General features: G+C 41.5%; 1 pseudogene; it reads left to right on the forward strand.

Annotated features, from left to right (window-relative positions):
* The first annotated feature begins 8,351 nt into the window (after positions 1–8,351).
* On the forward strand, positions 8,352–19,548 carry LOC118918998 (PRKC apoptosis WT1 regulator protein-like; annotated as a pseudogene).
* Positions 19,549–19,971: the final 423 nt, after the last annotated feature.

A 19,971-nucleotide genomic window follows, 5' to 3' on the forward strand; every position in this document is an offset into this window, starting at 1 on the left:
GCCTTGGTTAAGCATTTGTTGGGCAATAACATCATTTGGGCTGGCCATGACAAGTTTTAATTGGGATAAGATGTCACGTCCCCATAAGTTAATGGGTAATCCAGCTACTATGTAAGGTTGGACTTGTCCGGAATTCCCTTCTTTATCTCTCCAGGTTAAGATTTTAGAACTTTGTTTGGGGTTTGTGGATTGGCCAATGCCTTTGAGATGGGTTACAGTTGTACTACGGGGCCAACTAGGAGGCCACTGCTGGGCTGATATCACTGTAGCATCTGCTCCTGTATCAACTAATCCTTCAAAGGACTTGCCATCTAGTTGTAGGGTTAGCAATGGCCTTTCAGTGGTGATTTGTTGTACCCAATAAGCATCAGAGGAGCCAAAGGCAGCATTTAATCTGAAATTTTTATTATAACTTTTATGTGTTGAATCTAACGGGAGTAGTAGGAGTTGGGCTATTCATTTCCCTTTTGATATAGATATTGGACCCATAGGAGCAGAGGCTAGGAGGGTAATTTGTCCTGTATAATCATTGTCTATAACTCCTGATATAATATAAAGGCCAACTAATGCAGAGCTCCCTCGTCCTAAGATTAGACCAAAGGTGCCGGAAGGTAAGGGTCCATAAGTTTCTGTGGGGAGCAGCTGGACCCCTTGGTCAGGAATTAATATTGTGCTGGTGGCGGAACAGAGGTCCAATCCTGCACTTCCCGGGGTGGCACGGGAGAGGGAGTGGATGTCTGCGCAGGGAGAAACTGCTGCTGCTGAGCTGGGGGAACGAACCTGACAGCCCCTTGGTTCGCGCTTGATGGTGGGGCCAGGGGCTGGCTCCTCTGGGAGTTTCCCTGAAATGGTTGAGGTTGAAGGGGTGTGCCTTCAATAGTTGTCTTAGAGCGGCACTCTTTAACCCAATGATAGCCGCGCCGACATCTAGGGCAAACAGTTTTTGGGGGACCCTGGGGCAGGGGAGCTCGAGGCGGGTGAAGTTGAATCTCTGCGTGACACTGGCGGGCGAAATGTCCTGGCTGATTGCAATTAAAGCAAGTTTTTTGTTTTTTGCTATCTTTATTAATATTTTTTAGGGCCATCCCTATGGCCAGTCCAATTGTATGTGAAGTTCCTATCCTGGAACAGAGCTTAATATAATCAGAAAGACTCCCACAACGGTGGGGTCTTATGGTCTCTTGACAGGTCGGATTAGCATTTTCATAAGCCAGGTGTTTAACAAAGGCACTTTCTGTTTCTCCTCCCCCAACTAGTCGCTCAGCAGCATCTGTTAGACGACTAATGAAATCGCTGTAAGGCTCGTCAGGCCCTTGGCGGATTTTTGCTAGGGAGGTAGTAGCGGAGCCTTTAGGGGGAAGGCGCCGCCAGGCTTTCAAGGCTGCGTTTTGGACCTGAGCCAAAAGACCAGGGGGAAAGGCTGCTTGGGCTTCATTTGTTTCATAAGGACTTCATCCGAGTAATTTATCTCTCGTCCATGAGTGCGAGGTTTTACTTTCACTATTGCGCTGTGCAGTCTCACGGCAATTTTCTACAAAGTCAGTATGCCACAAGACATACTCTCCCCCGGACAATGCAGCTCGTGCTAAAGAGAGCCAGTCATTAGGTGTCAGCCACCGATCTTTCAGGCTTTCAATTAAAGCTAGTGTGAAAGGAGCTGTGGGGCCGTAACTGGTAACAGCTGCTTTTAAATCTTTTAAGTGTTTAAGGTTTAGGCGGCGGTATTTTTGGGTTTTAGCGAGGTTTTCTTTATTACTCTTAGGCTCTTCATTGTCTGAAGGCTCCCCCTCAGAATCCTGCTCTTGGTCTGGGGTATCTGGGTCTTGGGAGTCTGGGATGTTTTCGTCCTCGCTCTCTTCTATGGCTTCTGGGGTTGTTTCTGGGCGTCGACCACGGGTGAGCGGTCGGCCGCGGGTGACCGGAAAGGCAAGGACTGGGTCTTTTGGTTTTGCATTCTTTATGGGTTTTTTGGGGAGTGAGGGAGGTTGCGCAGGGCTCAACGATGTCAGCTCAGCCTCAAGGGCTTTGATCTCTTTAATGAGCTGAACATGCTCACGTTTTTGCAACAAAAGTTCTTTAAGTGAAGATACTTCTTTAGTTAGAGAAATTTTCGCTTGCCGGATGGGGTCAGATAAAAGGGGAGGGTAATAAGGAGGCTCTAGAGCAGGGATTTGAAGCATAGGGACACATTGGGGGGGAATAGGTTTCTATGGAGGAGGCTTAAGCGCTCATCAATGGCACCATAAAGGACTGGCGCTGTGAGACGTCAGGGGTTTTCATGTCCATGAGAATGGGCAGCTTGGTTTCTTAATGTCTCATTTTCTGGGTTTAAATGATTGTCTTGACGTCTTAAGGACGTGAGTGTGGGGTAAATGGAGGGGATTTTGGGGGAATGAGATTTGCCAGGTTTACTTTCAGGTTTATCTTGGGGATCTGGAGTATTTTGTTCAGATTGGGGCTTGGGAGTTTCTTCGAGAGAAACTGCGGGATCTTCAGGAATATCTACAGTTATTGAAGGACAAGTAGAGGGTGGTCGGGAGTTTTTTCTAAGGGCTATTTCTCCTGTTTCTATAACATTTTTGATATCAGGGTCTTGTGAATGAACTTTAAGGATATCATGAATGAGGTTCCAAAAGGAGAATGCTGAGACAAGGATCTTTCCAGGTCAAAAGGTCTGATAAAAATCTTGGAGGGCATCACCAACTCTTTCCCAGCGTTTACAACTGATAGTGCCCTCTAGGGGGAACCAAGGACAATTTTCATGTACGAAGGAAAAAAAGTGTCGAAGATCTTTTTTCTTAACGCTTACACCTCGTGTCCTGAGAGAATCCTTAACTCCGTTAAGAAATACCTCGTGGGAGTTCAGAGAATTGCCCATTGCTATGGTTACAACCTCCGCTAGGCCTAAATTTAAATTCCTCCAAATCAGCCGCGACTACACTAATGTCTTGAGTCAGTGAAGCCACTCTCATCAGCTCAGGAGAGCCCTTGCTTACGTAGGACAGCCGGCAGGTATAATCCGCCTGCTCGGACCCTCTAGGGCAGGGACTCCGTAGTCAGAGTCCCCTGGGTTTGCCTTCGAGGTGAACGGCTGTTAGCCCAAAGTAAGCGCAAGGTTTTCAGAGAGGGACACCCAGAGGACAAAACAAGGGATAAATCGCGGCGGGAGACTGGAGGGAAGTGATAAAACCAATTAAATTACTACATCGAACTCACAAGGGGTATTTTGAAATGCTTGCTTGTGAATGCGTCTACTCACCTCTCACGGATCTGTATTACGGACGGGTGGGCCGCAGTGATCGTCAATGCAGAGTCGGTGTCAGGCTCCTACCTGCGCGATGTCTCAAATGAGTGCCTGGCCAGGCCTACAAGTAGACGTTTCAGCAGGGCGCGCGTCCCTGTCTTGCCCCACGTTGGGCGCCAGTTGTCCCGTCCCGTGGGACTATCAACGAGGGCCAAAACGAGAAACCTGCAGAAATGAAACAAGCAAGGGACACAAAGCACGACCAGCAAGACAGGATGTCTGATCAAGCTGGCACAGTTTATTGTTTGCAGGCTCAATTTATACAGGTTAGCAAGGAAGGGGTGGGTCAGAAAATAATTGGACCTTAGGTGGCGCCGGCGGGAAGGTGTAGAGGGGTGATTGGGCCTTGGCTGGCACCAGCGGGAGCAGAGGACCCGGAAGAGAAGCGGGGAGTTCGCCATTTTGTGGGTGAGGGGTCCTTTTGTCCCCGGCAATTACATGAACAACATTGTGTTTAACAGATTCCCCCTACCATCAAGTCCCTACCACATTCCCCATTATAGTCACTGCCCATCAGTGTAGTAAGATGCTATAGAATCAGTACTTGTCTTTTCTGTGTTATACTTCCTTCTCCATGTCCCACCCACCTACATCATATGTCATACTTCTCTTTTAAACTGCCTCTTATTTTGATGTGGTCCCAGGGCACTTGCAATTTCAGGACCCACATTCAGCCTCAGGAATTGGTGATTTGGAATCCATTTCCTCAAGTGACAGCCATAAAATTGGGGCACTAGCTGTGTGGACAAGCTCCTTACCTTGGAAACTTTTGTTTTTATCCAGAGAATATGCCAGCAGAAGGAAGTCTGGAGAAATTTCCACAGGCCTCCCAGGTTCCTAGAGAGCCCAGTAACCTCCTCCATATGGGCTGTAGAACTGTCTCCCTCGGGGACACCTGGGAAAGCAGGCAGTCAAAACCCTTTGAGGGAGAAGCTGGGGCTGGGCTTTTTACCTCCTATCCTTCTGAACAGTGTCTGTGAGGACGTCTAAGGGAAGTGCCTGCACTTCTGCTAACAAGGGCCTCTTTGTAGAAGGTAGTCCTGGGACACTCAAGAATGCCAAGCCCATTGGCTCTCGGAGCTGGATGGTAAGGTGGTAGCTATAAAGGTCGGGCTTCTTGATATTCGGACACACTCCTTTAAGGGAGAAGCTTGGACTTGGTTTTGCTGTTGGAATAGTCCTGGGTGAAGAGGTCTGAGAATATATCACTACCCTTTATGGCTCCACGGAGGATTGCAGTCAGCTTCAGAATGCAAGATAATTAGAAACCGACCCTCAGGAAGTAACTGGGATAATAGGCAATCTAACTTGTCCTAGGGAGAAACTGGGAGCTGAGCATTTTTGCCTGCTCCCTCTGCACTGAGGCCAGGACAGTAGTCGCAGGATGTGTTTCCATGTGTATTTAAAGATATCCCTTTTTAGTGTGGTCTTGGGGGCTCATGAGTACAAAGATAATTGGCTTTTAAAGCGGAGGGGTTTGGAAGTCATTCCTTTCATGTGTAACTACATAAGTAAGGACACTAAGTGTGCTGTCCTCAGGCAGAGTCTAGAAGATGATGACAGTTCCCTCTGACTATAATGTGCTTGCTGTTTGACATTATTATGGCTCAGATTTCCCCACCCATTTATTGTACTTTTTTATTTTGGTATCATTAATCTACAATTACATGAAGAACATTATGTTTACTAGGCTCCCCCTTCACCAATTCCCCCCACATACCCCTTCACAGTCACTGTCCATCAACGTAGTAAGATGCTGTAAAGTCACTACTTGTCTTCTCTGTGTTGTAGAGCCCGCCCTGTACCCCCTCCACATTATACATGCTAATTGTAATGCCCCCTTTCTTTTTCCCACCCTTATCCCTCCCTTCCCAACTATCCTCCCCAGTCCCTTCCCCTTTGGTAACTGTTAGTTCATTCGTGGGTTCTGTGATTCTGCTGCTGTTTTGTTCATTCAGTTTTTCTTTGCTCTTATACTCCACATATGAGTGAAATCATTTAGCACTTGTCTTTCTCCGCCTGGCTTCTTTCACTTAGCATAATACTCTCTAGCTCCATCCATGTTGTTGCAAATGATAGGATTTATTTTCTTCTTATGGCTGAATAATATTTCATTGTGCATATGTACCACATCTTCTTTATCCATTCATCTACTGATGGACATTTAGGTTGCTTCCATTTCTTGGCTATTGTAAATAGTGCTGCGATAAACATAGGGGTGCATCTGTCCTTTTCAAACTGGAGTGCTGCATTCTTAGGGTAAATTCTTAGAAGTGGAATTCCTGGGTCAAATGGTATTTCTATTTTAAGCATTTTGAGGAACCTCCATACTGCTTTCCACAACGGTTGAACTAATTTACATTCCCACCAACAGTGTAGGAGGGATCCCCTTTCTCCACAACCTCGGCAACATTTGTTGTTGTTTGTCTTTTGGATGGTCCCCACCCATTTTTATACTGGTATTTTCTCATTTGCTGAAAGTGTGAGGGTCCCTTAACTAGAGTCTGGGTTTATCTCAGAAATAATGGATTTTTGTGTCACTGTATATTTAGTGCATCTGTACGAGAAAGCAGGCAGGAGGCCCCTATTCTACCATCTTGAAGGTGTTACAACTACTTAATTTTTAGTGTGCTTTTCTGTGGGGTTATCCTTGAATGAGGTGGCCGAGGACATCCTAGGCTGCACTGTCTGTGTGATATGCAGGCTAATGAATGGTACAGAATGCAGAACAGATATATCTATATCCTAGAAAAATGTGATTATAATATTGTTTTCCTTCAATTGGCAGTTTTATTTTTATTTTTTAACTTTCTGAATTATATTATTTCCATTATATTATAAAAGTAAAAATTTTTGTTTTAGAATTATTTTTATATTGACTCATGTTTTGACCCATGTATACACTCATGTAACCTTCACCCAAATCAAGATTTCAACCATTCTCTTTCATTTTCCCCCTTTTAAGATTTAATCCATCCCCCCTCATGGCAACCACATTCTGTCCTCTATGTGAGACTATTCCTGTCTTATTTATTCATTTGTTTTAACAGTCCACATATAAGTGAAATCAAATAGTAATTTATGTTTCTGTCTTTTTTAAGTTAGATTAATACCTTCTAGGTCACTTCATGTTGTTGCAAATGGCAAGATTTCATTCTTTTTTTATGGCTGAGTAATTTTCTACTGTATATATGTTCCACATATTTCTCCATTCATCTATTGATGGACATTTAGGTTTAGATTGCTTTGTATTTTTGCTATTGTAAGTAACACTGCAATGAACATAGGAGTGCATATCACTTTTGAAATTAGTGATTACCTCCTCAGGTCTATTCTCAGAAGTGGAATTGCTGGATCATATCATATATGTAGTTTGAGTTTTTTGAGAAACTTTCAACTGTTTTCACCCATGTGCATTCTCACCTGCAGGGTACAAGGATTCCATTTCCTCAACATCCTCTCCAGCAGGTTATGTTGTGTGTTGGTGGTGTTAGCCGCTCTGACTGGTGTGGTCATATCTCACTGTGCAGTTGGCCTTCTGTGACCACACAGACGGACCCAGATTATATTATGCTAAGTGAAGTAAGTCAGACAGAGAAAGACAAACACCACAAGATTTCACCTGTATGTGGAATCTCAAAAAGAAAGAAAGGAACAAACACAACAGAAAGAGACTCAGAGACATAGAGAACACATAGGTGTTCGCCATTGGGTAGCTGAGTGAGGGAATGGGTGTTAAAGGTGAAGGAGGAAACAATTCAGTGAGATTATTTCATACCTTGATCTTGGTGATGCTCACATGAATGTCCTCACATAGAAACGTTCACTGAACAATGCACTGAGATTCATGCATCTTTTTGTATTTGCCACAGAAACAAAAATGACATAAATAAGAACCAGAAAATATTTTTGACAAAATTTTTATCAGTAAATGAAATAAGTAAACTCACATGAAATAAACCTTCATACAAAAATTAATTACATTTTTATACACTGATAATGAACTATGTATAAGAGAAATGGTTCCATTTATAGTAGCCTCAAGAATATATTTAGAATACATTTAACCAAGGAGGTGTAAGACCAGTACACTGAAAATTATAAGATTTCAATGAATGACATGCAAAAAGACACCAATAAATGTAAAAATACCCAATGTTCATAGACTGGAAGAATTCATATTGTTAGAATGTCCAAACTACCCAAAACCATCTATAGATTTCTTCTGTTGAAAGTATTTTATCTTTTATAGTTTACTCTTTATGAAAATAATAACAGATGAAGTGAGGTAGTAAGGAATAGAAAGAAGGAAAGATGATGGAGAAATGGAGATTAAGAAAGGGGAATAAGAAGCAAAATCAAAGAAAAGAAAGATGGAGGGGAAATATGTAACTAGAGTGAAAAAACTAGAAATTTAGGAACAGGGTCTATAATAAATTTTTTAACCATAAACCAATGAACCTGTTGGTAGTTTTACCAATTTTCCTATAAAACTACATATGATAGATGTTTGTTATTTTCCAACATGAATTATCTTGGTAACCTTAAATTCATCTGAGATTCTCCCATGGGGATTTGTTCATAAATCTGGTTGGCATCCTGGGACTTACAGAGCTAAAGCTTATGACGGTAGTGTGCAGAAAGATGGTGGAGTTGAAAAGTAAGGCAGAAACACCCCTGCATGCACACTCCAAGGAAGCAACTGCGGAAAATACAACCAAACTGAGAAATAACCTGAAGACCACAGAAGCCGTCGTCTATCTCCAGTGAGGAGGAGAGGACCGCACTGCAAAGGGCAAAGGGCCAAAAAGGGACGGACGGAGAGCGACGGGCCGGGAAGCCCCCTCGGGGCCGTGCGCACCGCCGCCGCCGCGGCCAGCGGGCTCCACGATGACGTCCCGGGCGGCGCCGCCGCGCTTGCCGCCCCGCTCGGGGAGCGAGAATCGCGCTGCCGGCCCCGCGGCGCTGAGCCGCCCGCCCCCGGCCCCCGCGGGCCGGCGGGCGAGCCCCCCACCGCCGCCGTCCGCGGACGCCGAGGGAGAGCGGGATGGCGAGGCGCGGCGGGGAGCGCGGGGAACGGGGAACGCCGCGGCGGGGACGGTGGGCTGGGCGCCTGGAAGGGCGGGGCGGGGCGCGGGGACGGGAGGAGCGGGAGGGGCGGGGCGCGACGCCGGCGGGTCGGGGCGCGGGAGCTGCTGGAGGGGCGGTGCATCACCGGCGCGTTCGGCGGCCCCGCGGCCGATGCCCGAGTGAACATGACGGGGCCGGAGCAGGTAGGAGAGAACGGAGATGGGGGCGGCGGTTCCACAGCAGGTCGCACTGCGGAAGGAAGCCGAGAGCGTGTCAGACCCGGGCAGCTCCGGTCCGTTACAGGAGCGTCTACAGCGGTTTCAGGCAGGTGCAAAAGCGTAGCCACGGCCTTTGGGGAAGACCTGTAGGTCTCCCCGAACAGAGAGAAGTGGGTGCAGCAGATACAGCCCGGGTGCAAGCGCCTCAGGTGATTTGGTCTCAAGTAGCACATTGGGCAAGAACATTGAAGATCTTGAAAAGGAAGTAGTAAGAGAAAGGCAAGAAAATTGAAGACTTGTGGGACTAATGCAAGATGAAGAGTAAATGATCGGAAAACCCAAAGAAGAAATTGATTTGTTAAATAGAGACCTAGATGACATCAAAGATGAAAATGAACAACTGAAGCAGGAGAACAAAATTCTTTTGAAACTTGTTGGGCAGCTAACAAGGTAGAAGAAACAAGGCTCAATGTGGAAAAAATATTTTAAAACTACTGATTGAATGTTATGGTTAGTGGTAGGACAAAATTCCTATACTGCAATACATTAAGTAAGTATATTTAGTTCTAGAAAATAGTGGATATTTATTTTCAAAATATTTCTATGTCATTATTAGTTTAGAAAAGTCAACCTATTTCACAAATAAATAACACCTTTCAGTTATTAAAATAATAGATTATCCGTCTTTTGGTTTTGTGTGGTATTCAGATAATATACAGTTTTTACAATCATATGAATATATATTATCTAAGGTAATGTATTTTCTTCCATAAGGAATATACATAGTCTTTGTTTACATAAATTCAAATACTTGTGGGGAGTTATCTGCAAATGCTTTATTGCTGCTGTGAGCAACCTTTTATGTGTTGCTGACATAATCATAAAGGTCTCTGTCTACTGTCATTTGTTCTTTCAAATTATAAGCAATTTAGGGTAATAGAGAATCACACTATTTTGTCTAACAGTCACCTTTAAAAAGGAAAGCTGTTATAAAAAGTTACTTAATATCATGTACTAATAGTTGGCTGAATATAAAATTTAAGATGGAGGCAGAGCCAACATGGTGGCGTGAGTAGGACAGTGGGAATCTCCTCCCAAAAACATATATATTTTTGAAAATACAACAAATACAACTAATCCTAAAAGAGAGACCAGAAGACACAGGACAACAGCCAGACTACATCCACACATTCAAAAGCCCAGCACCTGGTGAAAGGGGTAAGATACAAGCCCCGGCCCGGCGGGAACGAGCACCCCACACCCCAGCTCCCGGCGGAAGGAGAGGAGTCCGAGAGGGGAGGGAGAGGGAGCCCAGGACTGCTAAACACCCAGCCCTAGCCATCCACACCAGAGCGCAGACACAGTGCATGCGTGGAGGGCTGTAAACTAGGGAAACAGGGCAGCAAGACCTTTGAGCAGGTCCCGATGCTGATGCCCCTGTGACAAAGAAAAGCGAGTGCTATTTGAAAGTCTAAAAGGGACAGGGATGCAACAGCTGGACGGAAACAACCCAGGTCACAGTACAGAAGCTGGAAACTCCAGGGAAACCCTGGCGCACTTATTCCCTGGTAAACAGCTCTGAGACCCCTCACAGAGGTAAACAGCCTAACAGCCCCCAATCCATTACCGCTCCGGGGCACAGCAATAGCAGAGAAGCAGCCTGAGCCTGGCCACCCCCTCAGCAAGGGAGCTTCTTCCATACCAGCTGGGCAAGACACAAAGACCCAGTCTACATGCAATTGCCCAACACAAGCCACTACAGGTCACAGTTGTCCTAGTAAAGAAAGGCCAGTAGCAAGGGGAAAGTTTGGATCTCCCAGCTGACAGTAAGTAGCACCTCTCAACATGAAAAGGCAAAAAAATTTGATCCAGACAAGAATAACCCAGACAGCTTCGGCATCTGCTACATCTTCCCCTGAGAAGGAACCTGGGGAGATAGATTCAAACAGTCTTCCTGATAAAGAATTCAAAACAAAAGTCATAACCATGCTGATGGACTTGCAGAGAAATATGCAAGAACTAAGGAAGGAGAATACAGAAATAAAACAAGCTCTGGAAGGACTTCAAAACAGAATGGATGAGATGAAAGAGACCATTAATGGACTAGAAAACAGAGAAGAGGAATGCAGAGAAGCTGATGCAGAGAGAGATAAAAGGATCTCCAGGAATGAAAGAATTCTAAGAGAGCTGAGTGACCAATCGAAATGGAATAATATCTGCACAATAGGGGTACCAGAATAAGAAGAGAGATAAAAGGGGATAGAAAGTGTCTTTGAAGAAATAATTGCTAAAAACTTCCCCAAACTAGGGAAGGACGTGGCCTCTCAGACCACAGAGGTAACAGAACTCCCATGACAAGGGATCCAAGGAGGGCAAAACCAAGACACATAATAATTAAAATGGCAAAGATCATAGACAAGTACAAAGTATTAAAGGCAGCCAGAGAGAAAAAAAAAGGTCACCTACAACGGAAAACCCATCAGGCTATCATCAGACTTCTCAACAGAAACCCCACAGGCCAGAAGAGAATGGCATGATATACTTCATGCAATGAAACAGAAGGGTCTCGAACCAAGACTACTGTATCCAGCACGATTATCATTTAAATATGAAGGAGGGAATAAACAATTCCCAGACAAGCAAAAGTTGGAATTTGCTTCGCACAAACCAACTCTACAGGGCATCTTACAGGGACTGCTCTCAATGGGAGCACTCCTAAAAAGAGCACAGAACAAAACACCCAACATATGAAGAAGGCAAGAGGAGGAATAAGAAGGGAGAGAAAAAAAGAATCATCAGACCGTGTTTATAATAGCTCAACAAGCGAGTTAAGTTAGACAGTAAGATAGTAAAGAAGCTAACCGTGAACCTTTAGTACCCACAAAATTAAAGCCTGCAATGGCAATAAGTACATACCTTTCAATAATAACCCTAAATGTAAATGGACAGAATGCACCAATCAAAAGACACAGAGTAATAGAATGGATAAAAAAGCAAGATCCATCCATATGCTGCTTACAAGAGACTCACTTCAAACCCAAAGACATGCACAGACTTAAATCAAGGGATAGAAAAAGATATTTCATGCAAATAACAGAGAAAAAAGCAGGTGTTACATTACTAGTATCAGACAAAACAGACTTCAAAATAAAGTAACAAAAGATAAAGAAGGACATTACGTAATGATAAAGGGCTCAGTCCAACAAGAGGATATAAACATTATAAATATATATGCACCCAATACAGGAGCACCAACATATCTGAAAACAAATACGAACAAAACTAAAGGAAGAAATAGAATGCAATGCATTCATTCTGGGAGACTTAAATACACCATTAACTCCAAAGGACAGATCCACCAGACAGAAAATATGTAAGGACACAGAAGCACTGAACAACACACTAGAACAGATGGACCTAATAGACATCTACAGAACTCTACATCAAAAAGCAACAGGATACACATTCTTCTCAAGTGCACATGGAACATTCTCCAGAATAGACCACATACTGGGCCACAAAAAGAGCCTCAGTAAATTCCAAAAGATTGAAATCCTACGAACCAAGTTTTCAGACCACAAAGGCATTAAACTAGAAATAAACTGTACAAAGAAAGCAAAAAGGCTCACAAACACATGGAGACTTAACAACACGCTCCTAAATAATCAATGGATCAATGAACAAATCAAAATGGAGATACAGCAATATATGGAAACAAACGACAACAACAACACAAAGCCCCAACTACTGTGGGACACAGCAAAAGCAGTCGGAAGAGGAAAGTATATAGCAATCCAGGCATATTTAAAGAAGGAAGAACAATCACAAATGAATGGTCTAATGTCACAATTATCGAAATTGGAAAAAGAAGAACAAATGAGGCCTAAGGTCAGCAGAAGGAGGGACCTAATAAAGATCAGAGAAGAAATAAATAAAATTGAGAAGAATAAAACAATAGCAAAAATCAATGAAACCAAGAGCTGGTTCTTTGAGAAAATAAACAAAATAGATAAGTCTCTAGCCAGACTTACTAAGAGGAAAAGAGAGTCAACAAAAATCAACAGAATCAGAAACGAGAAAGGAAAAATCATGACGGACCCCACAGAAATACAGAGAATTATTAGAGAGTACTATGAAAACCTAACAAGTTGGGAAACCTAGGAGAAATGGACAACTTCCTAGAAAAATACAACCTTCCAAGACTGACCCAGAAAGAAACAGAAAATATAAACAGACCAATTACCAGCAACGGAATTGAAGCGGTAATCAAAAAACTACCAAAGAACAAAACCCCCAGGCCAGATGGATTTACCTTGGAATTTTATCAGACATACAGGGAAGACATAATACCCATTCTCCTTAGAGTTTTCCAAAAAATAGAGCAGGAGGGGATACTCCCAAACTCATTCTATGAAGCTAACATCACCCTAACACCAAAACCAGGCAAAGACCCCACCAAAAAAGAAAACTACAGACCAATATCCCTGATGAATGTAGATGCAAAAATACTCAACAAAATATTAGCAAACCAAATTAAAAAATACATCAAAAGGATCATACACCATGACCAATTGGGATTCATCCCAGGGATGCAAGGAAGGTACAACATTCGAAAATCCATCAACATCATCCACCACATAAACAAAAAGAAAGACAAAAACCACATGATAATCTCCATAGATGCTGAGAAAGCATTTGACAAAATTCAACATCCATTCATGATAAAAACTCTCAAGAAAATGGGAATAGCTGACAGGTACCTCAACACAATAAAGGCCATTTATGATAAACCCACAACCAACATTATATTGAACAGCGAGAAGCTGAAAGCTTTTCCTCTGAGATCGGGAACTAGACAGGGATGCCCACTCTCCCCACTGTTATTTAACATAGTACTGGAGGTCCTACCATGGCAATCAGACAAAACAAAGAAATACAAGGAATCCAGACTAGTAAAGAAGAAGTTAAACTGTCACTATTTGCAGATGACATGATATTGTACATAAAAAACCTAAAGACTCTAACCCAAAACTACTAGAACCGATATCGGAATACAGCAAAGTTGCAGGATACAAAATTAACACAGAGAAATCTGTGGCTTTCCTATGCACTAACAATGAACCAACAGAAAGAGAAATCAGGAAAATAACTCCATTCACAATTGTATCAAAAAGAATAAAATACCTGGGAATAAATCTAACCAAAGAAGTGAGAAACCTATACTCTGAAAACTACAAGTCACTCTTAAGGTAAATTAAAGGAGACACTAACAAATGGAAACTCATCCCATGCTAGTGGCGAGGAAGAATTAATATCGTCAAAATGTCCATCCTGCCCTAAGCAATATACAGATTTGATGCAATCCCTATCAAACTACCAGCAACATTCTTCAGTGAACTGGAACAAATAATTCAAAAATTCATATGGAACCACCAAAGACCCCGAATAGCCAAAGCAATCCTGAGAAAGAAGAATAAAGTAGGGGGGATCTCACACCCCAACTTCAAGCTCTACTATAAAGCCATAGTAATCAAGACAATTTGGTACTGACACAAGAACAGAGCCACAGACCAGTGGAACAGAATAGAGACTCCTAACATTAACCCAAACATAAATGGTCAATTAATATTTGATAAAGGAGCCATGGACATACAATGGCGAAATGACAGTCTCTTCAACAGATGGTGCTGGCAAAACTGGACAGCTACATGTAGGAGAATGAAACTGGACCATCGTCTAACCCCATATACAAAAGTAAACTCAAAATGGATCAAAGACCTGAATGTAAGTCATGAAACCATTAAACTCTTGGAAGAAAACATAGGCACAAACCTCTTAGACATAAACATGAGTGACCTCTTCTTGAACATATCTCCCCGGGCAAGGAAAACAACAGCAAAAATGAACAAGTGGGACTATATTAAGCTGAAAAGCTTCTGTACAGCAAAAGACACCATCAATAGAATAAAAAGGAACCCTACAGTATGGGAGAATATATTTGAAAAATGACACATCCGATAAAGGCTTGACGTCCAGAATATATAAAGAGCTCACATTCCTCAACAAACAAAAATCAAATAACCCAATTAAAAAATGGGCAGAGGAACTGAACAGACAGTTCTCCAAAAAAGAAATACAGATGGCCAACAGACACATGAAAAGATGCTCCACATCGCTAATTGTCAGAGAAATGCAAATTAAAACTACAATGAGGTATCACCTCACACCAGTAAGGATGGCTGCCATCCAAAAGACAAACAACAACAAATGTTGGCGAGGCTGTGGAGAAAGGGGAACCCTCCTACACTGCTGGTGGGAATGTAAGTTAGTTCAACCATTGTGGAAAGCAGTATGGAGGTACATCAAAATGCTCAAAACAGACTTACCATTTGACCCAGGATTTGCACTCCTAGGAATTTAGCCTAAGAACGCAGCAATCAAGTTTGAGAAAGACAGATGCACCTCTATGTTTATCACAGCCCTATTTACAATAGCCAATAATTGGAAGCAACCTAAATGTCCATTGGTAGATGAATGGATAAAGAAGATGTGGTACATATACACAATGGAATACTACTCAGCCATAAGAAGAGGGCAAATCCTACCATTTGCAGCAACAGGGATGGTGCTGGAGGATATTATTCTCAGTGAAAAAAGCCAAGCAGAGAAAGAGAAATACCAAATGATTTCAGTCATCTGTGGAGTATAAGAACAAAGGAAAAACTGAAGGAACAAAACAGCAGTGGAATCACAGAACCCAAGGACGGACTAACAGGTACAAAAAGGGAAAGGGACTGGGGAAGATGGGTGTTAAGGGAGGGATAAGGGGGAGGGAATAAGAAGGGGGGTATTAAGATCTGCATGTATAATGAGGGGGTGGGAGAAAGGGGACGGCTGTGCAACACATAGAAGACAAGTAGTGGTTCGACAACATTTAGCTATGCTGATGGACAGTGACTGTAAAGGGTTTTATAGCGGGGACCTGGTATAGGGGAGAATCTAGTAAACATAGTATTCTTCATGTAAGTGTAGATTAATGATAACAAAAAAGAAAAGAAAGAAAGAAAAGGGGGATTACTCCCTGATAAGATATAACTAACTGTTAATCAACGATTAATGCAAGCTTTAAATATCCTTAATTTTGATCACTTTTAGGTTGTCAGATGATCAGCTATGAACGTACATTTTTCTGATAATATTCCTTTCTCTTAAAAAAAAAAAAAGCAGTTCCTGTGTGGTGACCTCCAATGAGTTCTACACAATGGTATAAAGGGCAGATCAAAGTGTGGGCAAAGGGTGTGTTTGTGTTTATACAGAGGATCAAAGCCTAATTTGGCTACCCAGAAAATGAACTAAGATACGGTATGAAGAAGAACTTCCAAATCAGAACTCACTGGAAGACTAATACCATAAGATGATCATCGAAAAACCTCAAGAAAGATCCAGGCGCTGCTACAGCTGTAGCTGCATTCATCCCAGCGGTTCCTGGACTTGCCATGGGAATGAAGAAGGAGATATCTAAGCTGGCTGTACATACAGTAAAACCACAAATTTGACTGGATCTATCCTGTTGGAACTCAACCAAGAATTAGGAGAAGTGCAAGTTGTAGCGCTCCAAAATCTTACAACTACAGACTATCTACTGTTAAAAGAACATATGGGATGTGAACAGTTCCCAGGAATGGGTCGTTTTAATTTGTCTGATTTCTCTCAGTCTGTTCAAGTACAGTTGGACAATATCCATCATATCATAGATAAATTTTCACAAATGCCTAGGGTGCCTAACTGGTTTTCTTGGTTTCACTGGAGATGGCTGGTAATTATAGATCTGCTTTGGTTATGTAACTGTATTCTTATTATGTTAATGTGTGTGCTCAATTTAATTAGTAGTTTAAAACCTATATATACTTAAGTTACTCTACAAGAAGATATGTCAAAGAAATAATCAATCTTCCCATGTTTTCTTCCATCTGCTACCTCTATAGCTTTTCTTCTTCCTTCCTAATTACAACCCTTAAATAGAATTTGTGCCTCATATTGAATTTACTGAGTATCATAATTCCTCCAAGTGGTAAAAATACCTCAAGACAAATGCTGGGCATAGAAGCCACAGGGCATAAATCTGCAAAGAAGTAAAAAGCTAACCTTTTCAAACAATATTGCTTCTCTCTCATTACCAACTTTACATTTCCCTGTATGGCCCCAGAAGATGACTGGTTAGCCAGAGAAGGGTAAGGTTCCTCAAGGGAGGAACAATCTAAGGCAGACACAGTCACAGGGAGGCCATCAGGTGAGAAATTTGGGTTCAACAGAGGTGAGGCTTAGAACCTCACCCCCCCATTCTGAGAGAAATCTTCTGCATATGTGGATGTTTTATTGCCCTTGTCTAGCTTGGATTAACACATAGTCTACAGGCACACACCTAATCATCTACATTTGCTCTCTTACAACACTAGACTATGTTTTCTACCTTTATCTTTCATCTACCTACCACTTCAGCATTTTATCTAAAATAATAATAATAAAGAGAGAAATGTGGGATCCACATATAAATCAACTATAAAAATCAAACGAATATTCATATTTGATCTGATTGTTTATAGTTCATAATGCATGATCAAAACCAAAAGTTTCTGTGATGACTGCCCTTGTACTGTTCACCATGTAAGAACTTATTCACTATGTAAGAATTTGTTCACCATGTAAGAACTTGTTCGTTATACTTCAGAAGATTGGAGACTGATGAGAATTAGGCTTGGGGTAGATTAATGATTGTGCATTGAGCATTGACTCCCCTATACAGAATTTAATTGTTGTTAACAACCATTTGATCAATAAATATGAGAGATGCCCTCTCAAGAAATAAAAAAATTAGATAATACTTGAATTATGCTATAGTAAATTATAATGTGCTATTTTGTATTTGAATATTTTAAAAAATTTATATCACTGTAACTTCTGAAAAGTGTACAGTTATAATTTGAATATAGCATTTCTTATAAAGGTACTTCCTTTTCTATTATTATAAAGTTTATAAGTGAGCATGGGTATTTAAAAAGTTCTATATTCACAGGCTGTACAATTTCAATGTATAAGGAAAAAACCCCATTCTTTTAATTATCATATGCATTAAAATAAAAATGAAAATATTTATCCACACTTAAAACATTTATACTTATATTAACCAAACAGTACATAAACAGATACAGTACTGAAACACTTTGCTTAATTTCTAACTTGGAGAGGAACTCTGTGCCACTGTTTTTCTCATGTGAGAGAATTACTCCCCTACCTGACATTTAAGGGATTGTCTTCTTAACATTGGATATATAAAATATTTATTTTGAAGAATTACACAGATTTTCTTTTCTATAAATATCATTAATGCTTAGAGTTGTCTCAATGACATCGTCATATTGAATAAGGGGACCCCTGTCTTTAAAATACATTAACAGTAAGAAATGTCTGCCTTATGATTGAATCTCAAATAGTATACAATAGTTTTTCTTAATTAATGTACATGAGTGGTCTTATGCGGTAAAATCCATTTGGGGTGCCCTATTGACTCTTTCCTTCACTTGTTAAGCCCCTTCAATATTCACTATTAGAAAAATAGGGAAGGCGAGACAATTAGAAAAAATGTGGAATAATTGAAAAATATCAGATGTTAGATTCTAAATCTCTGTAGTGACCTAGCTTGGCTCCCCCACATTCCAATTCAAAGTTTCAACTCTGGCTGATCATCCGAATCACTTGTGCTGCTTGAGAAGAATTCCCTGGCTGTAGTTCATAGATAGGCTTAGGCTGAGACCCTGGACAGAATTCCTAAAGCCTGCCACCTGGTGACTCTGACCGCAATCGGGGTTTGGAACCAGCTGCCCTTACAACCTCTTCCCTCCTGTGGCTTCCACTGGAGACTCTGCAATTAACATCATTTTAACCACCGGCATTTTTTTCCCTCTTAGTTTACTTAATAATTAACCTGGTCTCTGGAGGAATTTTCATATATCCATGTATATGTATCAGAAAGTTCCCTATTAGATTACCAAATGAGAGAGCTGCAGAACTGCTGCCTTCAAGCCTCCTTTTTGGAGAATATTCCCTGGCATGGGAGCAGTGATCTGCTGCCCATGTGCCACATGTTGCACCAGGTTCAGGCACCAGCTTCACTTGCAAGATACTCATCCCCCTTTGGCTACCCTTATCTAGGAAATGCTAGTATTGCCCAGTTGCCCATCCACACTTTGGACGTTGTGAAAATTCTGTTAGTATTCACCCTTAAAATATATTAACTTATTCATTTTTCAGTAAAAGATTTGGATTTTCTATTTAATGCAAATATAATTAAAGGAATATTTCATTTTCCCTTTAAAAATTACACCAGTTATTAATGCTTTTAAAGACTGATTTAAAAAATTTTCCTTTTGATCAGTTTATTGTGAAAATTTCCAACAGTGATCTTTTACATAATGGTGCCCAGTTCAAACACAAGAGCCTGACAACTGAGGCAGAGCGGTTCACAAGCAGTCATTCCGTCCTTAACACATATTTTCATGTTACATATAGGTTTTTACACTGACACTGAAAAGTAAAGTAGGATCTGTTACAAGTTCCCTTTAATATTGATCAGAACCATTGAGATTTTTTTTAAAAGATAACTTTAATATGTACACTACCTTAGAAAACTTGGGTGTTGTCAATAAAGTGCTAGTATTTGTGAAATTTTTAGTCCCGTTTAGAGAACATTTCTTATGTTTCCTGGGAATCTGTGGCATAATAAAGCATATTCAAAGTTTTAAAAAAATGATTGATTGAGACCCACGCCCTGCCCCCTTTCCTGCCCACATGCAGGAGGGAGAGGAATGGAGTGGGGAGGAGATAAACATGCAGGAACCCAGCTCACCTGGCCTTGGATATCTGCTCCATGAACATGAGTCCAATTTGTGCTGGGAAAAGGATTTTCTTAAGGCCAGAAGATGCTAATAGAGGTGTGTGATAGCTAAAAACACAGCAATATTTCCATAATAGGGATCCCAGAAGAAGAGAGAGACAAAAGTTCAGAAAGTCTCTTGAAAGAAATATAGGTGGAAAATTTCACAATCTATGGAAAGAAAAAGACATCTAGGTTCCTGAAGTACAGAGAACTCCTAACGAAATGACTCACAGGAAGACAACACCAAGACATATAATAAATAAGATGACAAAGATTAAAGATAAAGAGAGAATCTTAAAAGAAACGAGAGAGGCACACAGTTACCTATACGGAAACTCCCTAAATGTATTAGCTGAGTTTTCAGCAGAAACTGTACAGGCCAGAAGTGAGTGGCATGAAATATTGAAGGTACTGAATGGAAAGAAACTGCAACCAGTAATTCTCTA

Source organism: Manis pentadactyla, chromosome 13 (genome assembly GCF_030020395.1).
Source record: "Manis pentadactyla isolate mManPen7 chromosome 13, mManPen7.hap1, whole genome shotgun sequence".
Taxonomy (NCBI): domain Eukaryota; kingdom Metazoa; phylum Chordata; class Mammalia; order Pholidota; family Manidae; genus Manis; species Manis pentadactyla.